The sequence below is a fragment of the Sciurus vulgaris genome (assembly GCF_902686455.1).
Source record: "Sciurus vulgaris genome assembly, chromosome: 7".
In the NCBI taxonomy this organism is placed as follows: Eukaryota; Metazoa; Chordata; class Mammalia; order Rodentia; family Sciuridae; genus Sciurus; species Sciurus vulgaris.
The window spans coordinates 101,689,583-101,702,937 of NC_136467.1; the positions used below are offsets into that span (position 1 = coordinate 101,689,583).

Here is a 13,355-nt window from a genome sequence, read left to right on the forward strand (position 1 = left end):
ACAGTCAAGCAAGGGGGTTGCAAGAAGAAGTGGGAGTCAAAGAAGTGCCAAAGGTTCTTTTACATTTGCGCCCCAGCCTGGCCACTCCTACCCATGTGCTAACTTCCATTCCTTCCTCAGGGAGACCCTTCAACTGTAAATGGATCATCTTCCAATCTGGTTTCACCTTCCCAGCTGCAAAATTGCTTTCCTCAATCTCCATGACCTGTGAGTTCAGGGGAAGAACCATGTGGACCCAGAGGGCTGTGTGCCTTGGGGAATGGGAGGTGGAACCTGGAAGGGATATTGTAATAGGTGAGGCACCACTTGTATCACAGGATATCCTCTCTGTTTTGCTTAGGAATTTACACTTGCTCTATGGGCAATAAGCATAACTATGGGATTATGAGAATTGCGGTCACATATATTTAAAAAAATATGACAGCAATAGGAACTCAATTAGGGCTGTGTTGTATTTTAAATCCTGATACACAATGAACCCTAGTAGTGTTTACTTAAATGAAGTATAATAATCATATAACTCTCATTGGTTCAGCTTTTTCTAGCATTGTATACCTGGGCTCTCATTCTTTTGGGGACAAGAATTGAAGTCTAAGGTCTCTTCATATTTTCTGTCCTGCTTGGATTCCATCCTGGAAATGAAGTGGAGTAGATATTGACAATGAGTGGTTCTTTTTAAAGAGCATTGAGTAATGAATGTCAACTGCTAGGATTTGGACTGGGGAATGGCTAATGAAACTTCATTGTGGTTGTAGACAACTTTTTAATGGGGTGTTAGAGTTACTTGCAAATTGGGATTGAATCAGCAACATAGTGCTTTGTTTTTTCAGGGAAGACTAATATAATATCCTGCTGTGCTAAATTGTTGCTTCATCTTGTAGTTCACCAGTGTCATGTATTGAGATGTTGATTATTCAGTTGTCCTTTGGGATCTGCTTCCAGGAAGCATTTTCAAGACAGCGAGCAACAGTTACAGGAAGACCGTAGCTGCTGTCTTTGTGTGAGAAGGTCATCAATAGATTTTGTCTTTGTGAGAACAGAGTATAAGAACACAAACTAAGATGACTTTGTCACTAACCTACAGCATTACTGGTTCAATCCCACTACCACAGAAGCACCCTCATTTATGTGGCTCACATTTTATCAAAAGATCATTATACAGTGCATAAATATAGCTGAATCTACAGCTGGAGAACAACTTGGGGTATCCCAAAAGGACAGTTCCCAAGGCAGAGGTTGTTTACACCCCTGTAAGTGACGTTAAAACTTCTGTATTAGTTTGGTAGTGTACAATGGGTTTGTAACATTCTCTTCTCTCATTCCCAACTAGATGCCTTCATTTCTTGGATCATGTGCCTTCCTCTTGGCCTTGAGCTTTATTTCATTAACTAAGGCTTGAAGAGAAAGACTGGCCCTTCATCCCATCTCAAACTTCAGGTAAGTTCAGGGCAGTCCATGGCTGGCCAGTTAACTCTGGTCAGCTGCTGCGAGAACAGCTAAGGCTGAAATGAGGAAGAAGAAGCAATTCCTGGAAGGAAGGGGGACCCTGTGCTCTAGACCAAGCTGGGAGTGTCCCAAAAGGACAAGCCTTGAGTCAAGGAGGTAAGTCTCCCCTCCTACAGTAATAAGGGAAGTCATGTGACCCCTGAAACTTTGGGTTTCTTGGAATTGGATTGCCTTGGGATTGCTTTGTTCATATCACAGCTGGAACTGACCACTGGAGAAGCTATGAGAAACATCAGAAGCAACCTGCCCTATAGCTGTACCATGAAGATCCAGGCATTGGGTTGGTGAAAGACCACAGCTGGACAGTGCAGGTATGCTGATGAGGCTACAGCTGGGCCATAGAAATATGGGCCTTGGAATGAAATCCAGCTGGACCATGTAAGTGTGTGCATTGGGTATAAGGAAAGGCTGAAGCCCTCTATAGATGCCAGGTGATTCCTCTGGGTAGGAGGTGGTTTGCATTCTTTTTGCAGGGCCTGTGTTGGTGTCTATGAGAAAGTGACTTCAGTGAGTGGGCACGGTATTGATTTATAAACCTCTGTGCACCTGTTGGCATCACTACTTTCTCTGTACTGGGCTATCTTTGACCACTTTGCATTCCCATGCATTATCCCTATGTGATGGGGCTCAACTTGACTGAGTGCCATGGAGGCCAGACTCATCAATACGCAGTAAGTAGATGCTGTTCTTGTGTCTCCTACACATTCTACAGGATTGCTTCTGCCTCCCTCTCCATTCCCTACCTGTGTATTTTACATAGTATTTTTTTGTTTGTTAGGTATGGGATAAAAAGAATGATAAGCAAGGAAGTCATTAACAAAATAACCTCAAAGAGCAACTGTTCTATGGTAGGAATGCAGAAGAGCTGGGAACATCGATGATCTGTAGAGAACATGAGGTCTAGACACTATTGACCTTGACATGAAGCAAGAGAGAAGGTTCTTGTCTTTCTACAGCTGCTGTTTGCCTGGAGTTAGGGGTGAGTTTGTTCCAAATGGCCCATTGGCCCATGGGAATGATGACACAAGAAGGGTAATAACATGAAGGGGTTATTTCACTTTCTCTGCTAAGAGCTTTCCATAGAGTTCTCTGAGAGACTCTTAGCATCCCACGTAAATTCGAGAAAGTTCAATATGAGGTCCATTGACCCTCACATATATAGAACATTTACTGCATATATAGAACATTAGCCTTACCAAACTAGACTATGCATCAGGTGTTAACCTGTTGTCCTCATTCTGATGGACTTGTTACCATGGTATCTCATATGCCCTTACTGACCTAGACTTTTTAAAAAATGTGACTGTCATCTCAAGTCCTCAACTTCCTGGTTGTACCACTTGAACATACAGCACTGTTCAATGCCCCCACAGCAAGATTCGGGTGTATTAGTACCCTGTCAAAAAACCCCAGCACTTGCCTGTGGAGTCTCCAGTTTTAGCCATTTTTGTTATTCCCACATGTCCTTTCACCCATGGTGTATGTGACCTGGTCATGTTCATTTGTGTGTCTATTTGGCTTATCCTTATGGTCCTTCTCCATGTTCCTGCTCTTGCTCTTAACTTGAACACTCTGCCCTCAAGTCCTTGGATCACCCTTACCTTGACACCTTGGCCTTATACAGTTGACCTTCACACCAGCTCAGCCCTGCATCTGTATCACTTACTTGATGGAGTGCCCTCGTTCCAATTTTATTGTTTTTATCTTCCCAGGTCCTGTGAGCTGGCATCCCCCACATGACCTTACCCAGGCAGACTAAAATTTTAAGCTCTTGGCCTTCACATCATGTACTCAGCCTCCTGCTTGTACTCTGGGCAGTTGCCTTCTGTTCCGACCAATAGGCCTATAAGCCCTGGTCTTACTCACTGGGTCATGCACAGTGTCCTTAAGGACCTCAGGCTCTATGTCACCAGGTTTCCATCCTTTTTGGTCATGTCTCCATGCCTTTTCATATCTGCTGTTCTTCCATTTGCCCTTCTACCCCATTGATTTGTCCCCTATACCTTAAGAATTGGTCTCTGCCCCCTTCCATCTAGTGCCCTCTTCCATTACACTCAACAGCCCTGATGTACTTTGCCTAATCTATGTGGTGGCAACCTCTTGTCCTTAATCACCTTGGTCTAGTATAATGGCATCCCAGATGCTTTACCCAGCTGCTATTAATGCACACTTGGCCTTTACTTCACGGCCTCAAACTTTGTTGTGTATTATGGGCCATACTTACTTAAAATGCCCTTAGCCAAACCCACTTGACTTTCAACTCAGCCCAAACCCTATGTCTGGTCCTCCTGTCCTTGCTCACCTGTTCTTGCCTGTGATGTCTTCATGACCACCTGACTGTAGTCATGGGTTTTAACTCTTTGTTATGCCCATATGTACTATCACCTCTGGTATTGCCCACTGAACTTGCCCTTATAGCCTTGCCCCATTCTGGATTGCCTTTATAGCCGTGCCCCATGCCCTGTTCTCCCTGTCCTTGCCCCAAGGCATTGTCCTAATATCCTTCAGTCCCCTTTGCCTTGGCACCTGATAGTATCCACCTGACTTTGGCACTAGCCCAACTCAGCATCAAGATCACTATTATCTGGTGGACCCATCACAATTTTATTAAACTGTTGCTTTTATCCCTTGAGGTTCTGTGAGCCTGGCCTCAGCATGGCCTCACCCACCCAGACTAAAATGCTGAACTCCTGGCCTTCGTATTATGCCATCAACCTCCTACTTATACCCTTGACTGTGACCTTCTGGCAATGAATAAGCTCCAAATACATGGCCTTGCCCACCTGACCATGCCCATTGTCCTAAAGGACATGACATCAGGTCTCAATCCTTTTGGTTGTGTCCATGTGCCTTTTCATGCCTTATGCTACCCCCCAACCTCCTCCATTCCTGATGAATTTGCTTCAGCTCCTTCTCACCCAGTGTCCACTCCCATTATACCCCTCTGGCCTGAACCACATTGCTATATCCATGTGTGGTAACTGCTTGCATTTAACCTCCTTGGTCTAGTAACCTACCATCCCAGATGGGCTAACTCACCTACTACTGTTATCACACACTTGGACTTTGAACACCACAGCTTCAAACTTTGTTTACTACTGTAGGTGGGCATACTGTCTAAATACCCTTGGGCAAATCCACTTATCCTTAAACCCAGTCCAAACCCTATGTGCAGACCTCCTGGCTTGCCTGCCTGTCCTTGCCTGTGAGGTCTTCAAGACCGCATAGCTATGGTGAACAGGTTTAATCCTTTTTGGGATGGCCACATGTTTTTTCATCCCTGATGCTGAAGCCTGGTATTGCCCACTGGTCTGGCCTTAATAGCCTTGCCCTTTTGGTCCTTCCCCAGACCCATCCTCCCCTTACTCTTAAGACCTTGCACCCTTGGAATAGCCTTCATGGCCTTGCCCTTATGGCACCTCACTCTTCTGTGACATGGCTCTTGTGCCCTGGGCCTTGTGTCCTTTGTCTGACCTTTTTGGCTTTATGCATATGATGCTGCCCCATGTCCCCCTCACTGACCTTTCCATTGCCAAAAGGCCATGACCCCCCCCATCTAACCTTTGTGATATTGCCCTTTGCCCAACCCCCTGCTCATTCCACCCATCCCTTGCCTCTGCTCACAAGGTTCTGTCTCAATGGTTTATTCTTGACCTTATTGTCCTGCCCCTTACCTTATAGGCCCTGCCCTGTGCCAATGCTCCCAAAGTCTTGTTCCCTCTTGGAACCTTCATGACCTTGGTCTTATAGCCCTGACCAATGCCCCCTTTTTGGTTCCTTGTACCCAAGGCACTTCCCCCTTGGTACAGCCATGCCTCCTGACCCTCTTCCAGGCTCTTAAACCAAAGACCTTTCTCCCTTCATCTGGCCTCAGTGCCATTGCCTTTGGAGTCCTGCCCCTGACCACCTCTCTCTCTACTTGCCCTAGTCCTTAAGGCCTTGCCATATTGGATTGGCCTTTGTAACTTTGCCCTGCCCCATGCTATACCCTCCCTGCTCTTTAACTTTTTCCTAAGGCCTCGCCCCTTTCTCTGGCCTTTATGGCATTGCCCTATGGTCCAGCACTTTGAAACTTCCTCTCTGCTCTGTTCCTCAAGGCCTTATCATTTTTTCACTGGCCTTTATGGTTTTACTTCTATGGTCCTGCCTCATGCTATGTCCTCCCTGCCCTTGTCCTTGCCCACAAAGCTTTCTTCCCTCTTCTGACCTTCTTGGCCTTTTCCTATGCCTCTGAAGACATATGCCTTCACCACAAGACCTTGCCTACTTTGTTTGGCCTTTATGGCCCTGCCCTTAGGCTATTCATGCTTCTCCCATGGCCTTTCTCCCAAGGCCTTGCCTCATTGGTCTGTCCTTTATGGCCTTGAACACAGTTCTCTGCCTGGAGCTCCTTCTCCCTTCCCTTCCATACTCCAAAGGCCTCATCCCTTTTGTCTGACCTTTATGGCCTTTACATTTATGGCCCAGTGCCTTGCCTACCTCCCTGCCTTTGCCCTTGATCACAGACCTTGCCCCACTGGTCTGGCCTTCATTGCCTTGCCCTCATGGTCCTCCCCTAAGCCCTCTGCTTCCTTCCTTTCCATACCTGCAGCTGGGCCCCCTTTGTTCTGCCTCTGACCTTGGATCCTTAGTCTAGTCCTTGCCCTTGCCCCCAAGTCCCTGCCTCCTTTGTCTGTATTCAGTGGACTTGTCCTTGTGGACCTGCCCCATGCCACATCTTCCATCTCTTTCACATGTGTCTGTGGGCTTGCCTCATTGGTTTTTACCTTATGACCTTGCTCCGCTGGTCCTGCCATGTGCTACCTCCTTATTGTCCTTGTCCCGTATACAGACTTTTCTCCCTGTTCTGGCCTTCATGGCCTTGCCCTATGGTCCTGAACAATGTGCCCTTTTCTGACTCTGGTCCATGTACCAATTCTTTGCCCCATTGGTCTGGCCTTTATGACCTTGCCTTTGGGACCATTCACCCTTGTTCCTACCCATGCCCTTTCTTCCAAGGTCTCACACTGTTGCTTTGGCTTTCATGGCCTTGACCCAAATTTCTTCCCCAGAGTCCCCCTCTCCATTCAGTTCATACCCCCAAACCTTTCCTCCTTTGATTGGCCTTTATGTCCTGGCGCACAAGGTCTTGTCCCATTGGTTTGGCTTTAATGGACATATGAAACTTGACCCTTGTCCACTCCTCTTGATACTTTATCTCCAGTGCCTTGACCCCTGGTCTGGCTTTCTTGGACTTGCCCTTATGGCCCTGACCAATGCCGCCTCCTTTGGCCTTTGCCATTCCCCAAGACAAGTGGGGATGTTGGGCCTCAGGGTAAGACTACAAAGGCTAAAGTTAGGGGGCAAGGCCTTGGGGCATGGAAGTGAATGGAGGAAGAAGCTCTGGGCAGGTTAATGTGCTCAAGGCCATGAAGGACAGACTATGGAGCAAGACCTTAGAGAAAGGCCATGGACAGGGAGAAGGATGAATGGCCCCTAAGGCAAGGCCATAAAGGTCAGACAAAAAGGACAAGACCTGGGAGCATGAAAGCGAATGGAAACTGGGACTCCTGGCAGGACAACGTGGTCTTGTCATGAAGGCCAGACCAATAGGACAAGGCCTTGGAGGTAAGGGTATAAACAAGAACATGTGTGAATGCCCATAAGGACAACGATTTAATGGCTAGACAAATGGGACAAGGCCTTGGGGGTAGGTAAGGAAAGGGAGCAGAGGGCTTAGGGAAGGGCCATGAGGGCAAGGTCAGAGTTCAGATCCAGCTACTTCTCAGCTGTACTTACTCTTGCTTAAGTCCTTTCTCCTCTTGGACTGGCCTCTATGACCTTGGCCTCATGTTTCTGACCAGTACTGTGTACTTAGACCCTTGTCCTTGCTCCAAGACTTTGACAACTTACTCTGACCTTGATTGTTTTATCTTTATGATCCTTCCCAGAGCCCCCTGCTCACTTCCTGGTGGCCTCTAGCCACCTCTTCTACCCACTTACTCCTCCTGCCCTAAGTCCTTGCTCCTCTTGGACTGGCCTTTGTGCCAGGGTCTCATGCCCCCTGACCACTACTCCCTCTTCAGGCTCTTGCCCTTGCCCCAAGATGTTGCACCCTTGTCCCAGCCTTGATTGCCTTATCCTTAGAATAAGATCAGGCAAAGAGGGTAAGGCCTTTTGTAAAGTACTGGGATGTGAAGGAGGGGGCAAGTGGCAAGGACAGGCTGGCAAGATTATTTAGGCCAGACCAAGGGACCATGGAAAAGGACCAGAAATAGGGGCACAGAGGGCCATAGGGCAAGACCTTGAATGCCAGACATGGGCCAAGGCCTTGTGAGCATGGGCAGGGGAAAGGGGCTCAGGACAGACCAACATGGGCAAGGCAGGAATGGCCAGTTTAAAATGCAAGGCCTTGAGACAAAGGTAGAAATTTGGTGGGCAAGGTGCAGGGCCCTAGGGTATGGAAGAGAGGGCAAGGTCAGATGGGCAAGGCCACTTATGTTCAACCAATGGGGCAAGGTCTTAGGATGCACAGGAAAGGGGAAGAAGGGGAAGAAGAGGTCAGGGCCATAGGGCAAGGTTATGGAAGCCAGACATGGGGCAAGGCCTTGTGGGCATGGACAGGGGAGAGGCACAGTCATGTAGGAAAGGCAGGAATGGCCAGTCCAAAATGACAAGACCTTGAGGCAAAGGCAGAGATGTGGGGGCAAGTGGCAGGGCCCTAAGGCAATGCCATAAAGATAGATAAAAGGGGATGGCTTTGGGGTTATGGAGGGCTACTGGGAAGAGCAATGTGGTCAAGGCCATGAAGGCCAGACTAATAGGGCAAGGCCTTAATAGAAATGGCTTTAAGCAAGAATGAAAGTGAATGGCCACAAGGGCAGGACCATAAAGGCAAGAAGATCAAGGGATGAGATCTTGTGGCAAGGGCCAGGTGGAGTAGCAAGGAGCTGGCTGTAGGGAAATGGCATAAAGACCAGACATGGGGGCATGGCCTTTGGGGCAAGTGCAAAGACAGTGGGTATGTGGTATAGGGCAGGCAAAATAGGCAAGACCTTATGTGGTATAGGGCAGGCAAAATAGTGTGCCAGACCTTTGTGGCAAGGATGGGAAATGAGCCAGGGGGTTCATGGAAGGCCTAGTCCTTGACATATAGGCCTTGACCTTTTTGTTTCACCTTTATGATGTCCTTACCTTTATGACCCTGTTCCTGTCCCGTCCTCTGACATTTCATTGCTGTCAAAAAACTGCCCTTGGTCCTTGGTCTGGTAACCTGGCATCCCAGATGGATTACCCACCTACTCTTATTAAACATTTGCCCTTAATCTCATGGCCTTGAACTTTTTTTTTGTGGTCTGGGTCATACCTACTGCCTAACAGCTCTTAGTGAAACCCACTTGCCCTTCAACCAAGTCCAAACCCTACATTCATTCCTCGTCCTTGCCCACCTGTCCTTGCCAGTGAGGTCTTCATGACCTTCTGGTCACAGTCACCAGTTTTTAACCCTTTTTAGTATGCCTACATGTCCTCTCACCCTGGCCCTCCAACTTGCCTTGCCCCTATGGTCTCACCTTAATGGCGTTTCCCTTATGGCCCTGCCACTCCTCCCTCCTCTTGCCTCCAAGGCACTGCCCCATTGGTCTGGCCTTTATGAGCTTGTGATTATGGCCCCACCCTTTTCACTGCTCTTGCTTCTAACTTTACCCTCAAGGCCTGTTCACTATTGCTCTGGGTAACCCTTGACTTACATGCTAGCTTTATCCACTTGACCTTGGCAGAAACCAGACATGCATCTAGGTATTTAGTCATACCCATGTGGCCATGTCCAGTTTTTTTTAACCTGTTGTTCTCATCCTCAGGTTCAGTGACTTGGCATCCCACCTAGACTAAAAATTTTAAACTCCTGGCCTTCATGTCAGGCCCTCTACCTCCTTGTTGTCTCCTTCATTGTTGCTTCCTACCCCAACATCTAAGACCATAGTACCTGGTTTTGTCTACCTGAGTATGTCCAGTGTCCTGCAGGCCCTGAGCCCTATGTTACCAGGGCTAAATCGTTTTAGTTTTGTCTATACGCCTTTTCACACGTGGTGTCCCTCCAATGGTCTTGCCATCTTCCTGGCCTTGGCATTGCTTACATTTGGCCTGCTCACCTTTCTGCCCAATGTCTTCTGATTTTGCTTCATTGGGCTGGCCCTTTTTACCATATCCATGCATGATGATCTTCTGGATTTAATTTCCTTGTCTTAGACCCTGACTAGGGCTGATGCTCTGTACCTCTCATGGCTCCTGATTTCTTTTATTTTTTTAATATTTTTTTTTATTAGTGCTTTATAGTAATACATATTTGAATTCATTTTAACATAATTATATAAGTATAGAATATAGTTTCCTCCAATTTAGTCTGTAGTACTTCCTCTTCCCTGCTATTCTTTCCCCTGTTCCCTTTCCTCTACAGCTCTTATATTTATTTATAGTTTTTTTTAAAATTAGTGCATTATGGATATAAATAAAGGTGAAATTCACTGTGACATATTCATATATAATCATAGTATGGTTAGTCAGATTCATTCCACTGTTGCTTTCTTTCCTCCTCCTTCTCCCTTCCCCTCAATCTCCTTCTTCTCCATTTGATCTCTCTATTATTCCCTTCCCTGATTTCCCCCCTTATTTTGGTCTGGCTTTTTCATATAAGAGAAAAATTCAATGCTTGACGTTCTGGGTCTGGCTTATTTCATGTAACATGATGTTCTCTGGTTCTGTCAATTTATCAGCAAATGTCATGGCCCCTGTCACTTCTTAGGGTCAAAAATTGATGGCAGGTTTTTTCCCAAGGAAGAGTGCATTTGAAAATATTTGGTATATTTACTTTTATCTTCAATATAATCAATAACATTTCTCCTTGTCTCATCCCACTGAGGTCAGTGACTTGGGGTATTTTTAAGTGCCTTAATATACACTCTCTAACCTGCCATATGTGTTTTATAACTTGTACTCAGTCTGGGACACTTGAGTCTCCTCTTGAGTTTTGGGTATCCCACTGCCCTTGGTCACTGCCTTTTTATTGAGAATAGGAAAAGAAAAAGGTTTTTACTGGCTTTCCTGGGGAGGTGGATGAAGTTGACAATTCTGGTAAGTTTTCCTTTTAATATTTTTGCCTATGTGTCTGTTTTCTGTGTGTTAAAGATATGGTACTTTTCCCTTTCTGGTCCATTGTGAGCTTATTTCTTAGTCATTAAAACATTGTTGTTTTTTAGTATAGATTCCTTAATTCATAACCTTTTCCCAGTAGAGTCTCCCATGTTGGCCACATCAAGTAATGAAAACTCTTAAATTCTCCAAAGACCTGTGTGTCCTTATTGTTGCTTGAGTTATCACATAACTGACTTTTCTGTCCTTTTGTGGTGATATTTTATAGAATGCTATGACCAGGATGATTTCTTAACAACTTCATAGCTCTCTTAGTTACTGTATTTATCATTTTTTATACTGTTTGAAGGCCAATGAAATTGAAGCCAAAGGAGAACTGAAGTTTTGTGTAGACCATAATCTTAGTCCTGAAAAAGGTAAGAGAGTTTTTCTTTTCTTAAAACTTAGTCTTTTTTTTTTTTAATGAATGTGTTGACATTGAAGTTCCTTGTTAATTATGGAAACTCTTAAGAGCTTTCTTGTTCTAGGAACACTTAGGGGTAAACTTCAAGCCTGATAATAGAACATACCTACACATGCATATGGTAGCTTTGTTTTTGTGATGTTGACCATCAAACTTTGCATTTGCTGTGAGAGCAGTCTAACATTGAGGTATATCCCTTGCCCTGATAAGTTTGTTTTGGTTTCTATATCATGTATACTATTTGCAAAATTTCTGAAAATGTAGAGAAATGTAAATAAAAGATAATAAAAATTACTTGTATTCCTTCTAGCCAAGGTAATGAGTACTTCACCAACAGTGTGGACACTCCCAGGTGTTTCCTCTGTGTGGGGCCTCATTGATGTCAGGTGAAATGAAAGACGGATCTTACGGTGGGACTGCGCTGCACACTGCATGTCAAGTGCGGGCACCCCGTCAGTGAGTTCCTTGTGTATATTTAAATAGCCATTGTGGTTGCCTATTTTTCTTTTCCATGATTAATCCAGGGGAGTTTTAAAATAGTGAGCAGGTCTCTCCCTGGGTCTTATCCTATGTTTCAGTTATATTTCTGGAACCCACCTGTCTACCTCAGTGTACCCTTCACCTTCATCCCAACCTGTCAGGTCTGAGTGCCTTAAGCCCCATGCAGAAGTCTTTCCTGTAGAGATTCCTGCCTACATGAAGGAAAGAACAGATTGAGGAGCCATGCTAGGGTCTAGTTGTTACTTTAAAGCTGTGCAAAGTACTCGGTCATTCACATCTTCATTCTTTTACTGAGCTGCTGTGGTGCGATAGGTGTTGGACATAAACATGGACTCAGTTTTCCAGGTTTATAGGCCAACATTTAACAAGCCTCTACTATTCTTTTTCAGTGGGATAAATGCTACAGGATGGGTCACCAAAGAAGCAGGACTGACTTGGTGGGACAGAAGGAATGATGTGACATTTGAACTGGTTCTTCCTAGATGCCAGTGAATTTATAGATGGGAACCTTTTCCGTGTGCACATGCAGGGGGCAAGATTGGAGCAATAAGACCAGGGAAGCCTGGGGAGAAAAGGGGTTGAACCCAAGTCAAGTGATTATTGCCACCATAGTTGTGAACTGAGGTCATTTCCAAAAGTTTAAGTCTATTATGCCCATTTTAAAAGAGGACAACAGTTCTGAGACCAGTTCTGAAAAGTGAGTGAAAAAAAGTTCTGAAAAGTAAGATGTGAATGAATTTCTTTAATTTTAGAAATATAAGAAGGCATGGGAACCTTTGTTTTTATTTTGAAGTAAGGTACACATCACTTATTGATGACGACTTGAAAGTCTATTAATTACTAGCTTGGTGTTATAGAATACTGGAAAGTGCTTACATAGTAAGTGATTTCTGGTTGACAAGCAAAGTGGCAAAACAGGATGAGTTGAAGAAAGACAGGAATTGAGTCATTATTTCAGAACTGACCCTGTGCTTCAAGTTCTCTGGTGCAGAAGTTGTCAGTATTTTATAACCTTCACACTTAGATTCTTCTGAGACCAGATCTTGAAGACTTTGTCTTAAATGATATGTTTTTTAAAGCTGTTTCTCTCTTGCAGCCCCTAGTTCCTGAACTGGTGTCCTGATGGCTCCAGAATCAGGCAGGTTGTGAGGCAAGCCTGAAGCAATGCCCGGGTGGGAATTTCTGCACCTTCTGGGCACGGGATCTTGCAAAACGTGTTCAGGATCAGAACCCAGCTTATCCATGGGTGACTCTCCCAAAGGTAACTCAGGTCTCTTAGATAGGAAGCCAAGCATTTGCCCCATTATGTCTAGCCCTAAGTGAATGGGTTTTTGCCTACTTTGGAAGGATTACATTTTAAAATGATTTTCACCCTTCTCCATAGGAAAACAATAATTAGTAATAGTTAACACTCATATTTATTGAATGCCAGGCATAATCCATACCTATAATTTAATTTTCATAACTTCATGGAGATGGAATGAATCATCTTATAAGAATCCGTGTGTTGGATATGAGATTCTTAAAATAGTTTTGTGAAATATACCTGAAATTGAATGTTAATTTTTTGAACCTTCACTCCAGTTTAATCTCTAAGCAGATAAAGAGCCTAGAGGATTGATGATGCCAGAGAAGCATTATCTTGAAGATCTCAAGACTGCAGTGGAGTGCTGGACTCCTAGTCACTCTGAATCACTCAAATGGAGCTTGCAACTGTCCAGTTGAAACATGGCCTACGTGGTGAGCAACCCTAATGAAA

The 13,355-nt window shown here is 45.1% G+C and overlaps 2 long non-coding RNA genes across 2 annotated transcripts; both read left to right on the forward strand.

The window, feature by feature from the left end:
* The first annotated feature begins 1,362 nt into the window (after positions 1-1,362).
* On the forward strand, positions 1,363-3,078 carry LOC306665508. The gene is made up of 4 exons (XR_013765054.1): positions 1,363-1,602; positions 1,705-1,817; positions 1,980-2,177; positions 2,285-3,078. It is a non-coding gene; the product is annotated as an uncharacterized lncRNA (long non-coding RNA).
* Positions 3,079-11,909: 8,831 nt separating this feature from the next.
* On the forward strand, positions 11,910-13,324 carry LOC306665977. Its single transcript, XR_013765155.1, has 3 exons — positions 11,910-12,293; positions 12,693-12,857; positions 13,181-13,324. It is a non-coding gene; the product is annotated as an uncharacterized lncRNA (long non-coding RNA).
* Positions 13,325-13,355: the final 31 nt, after the last annotated feature.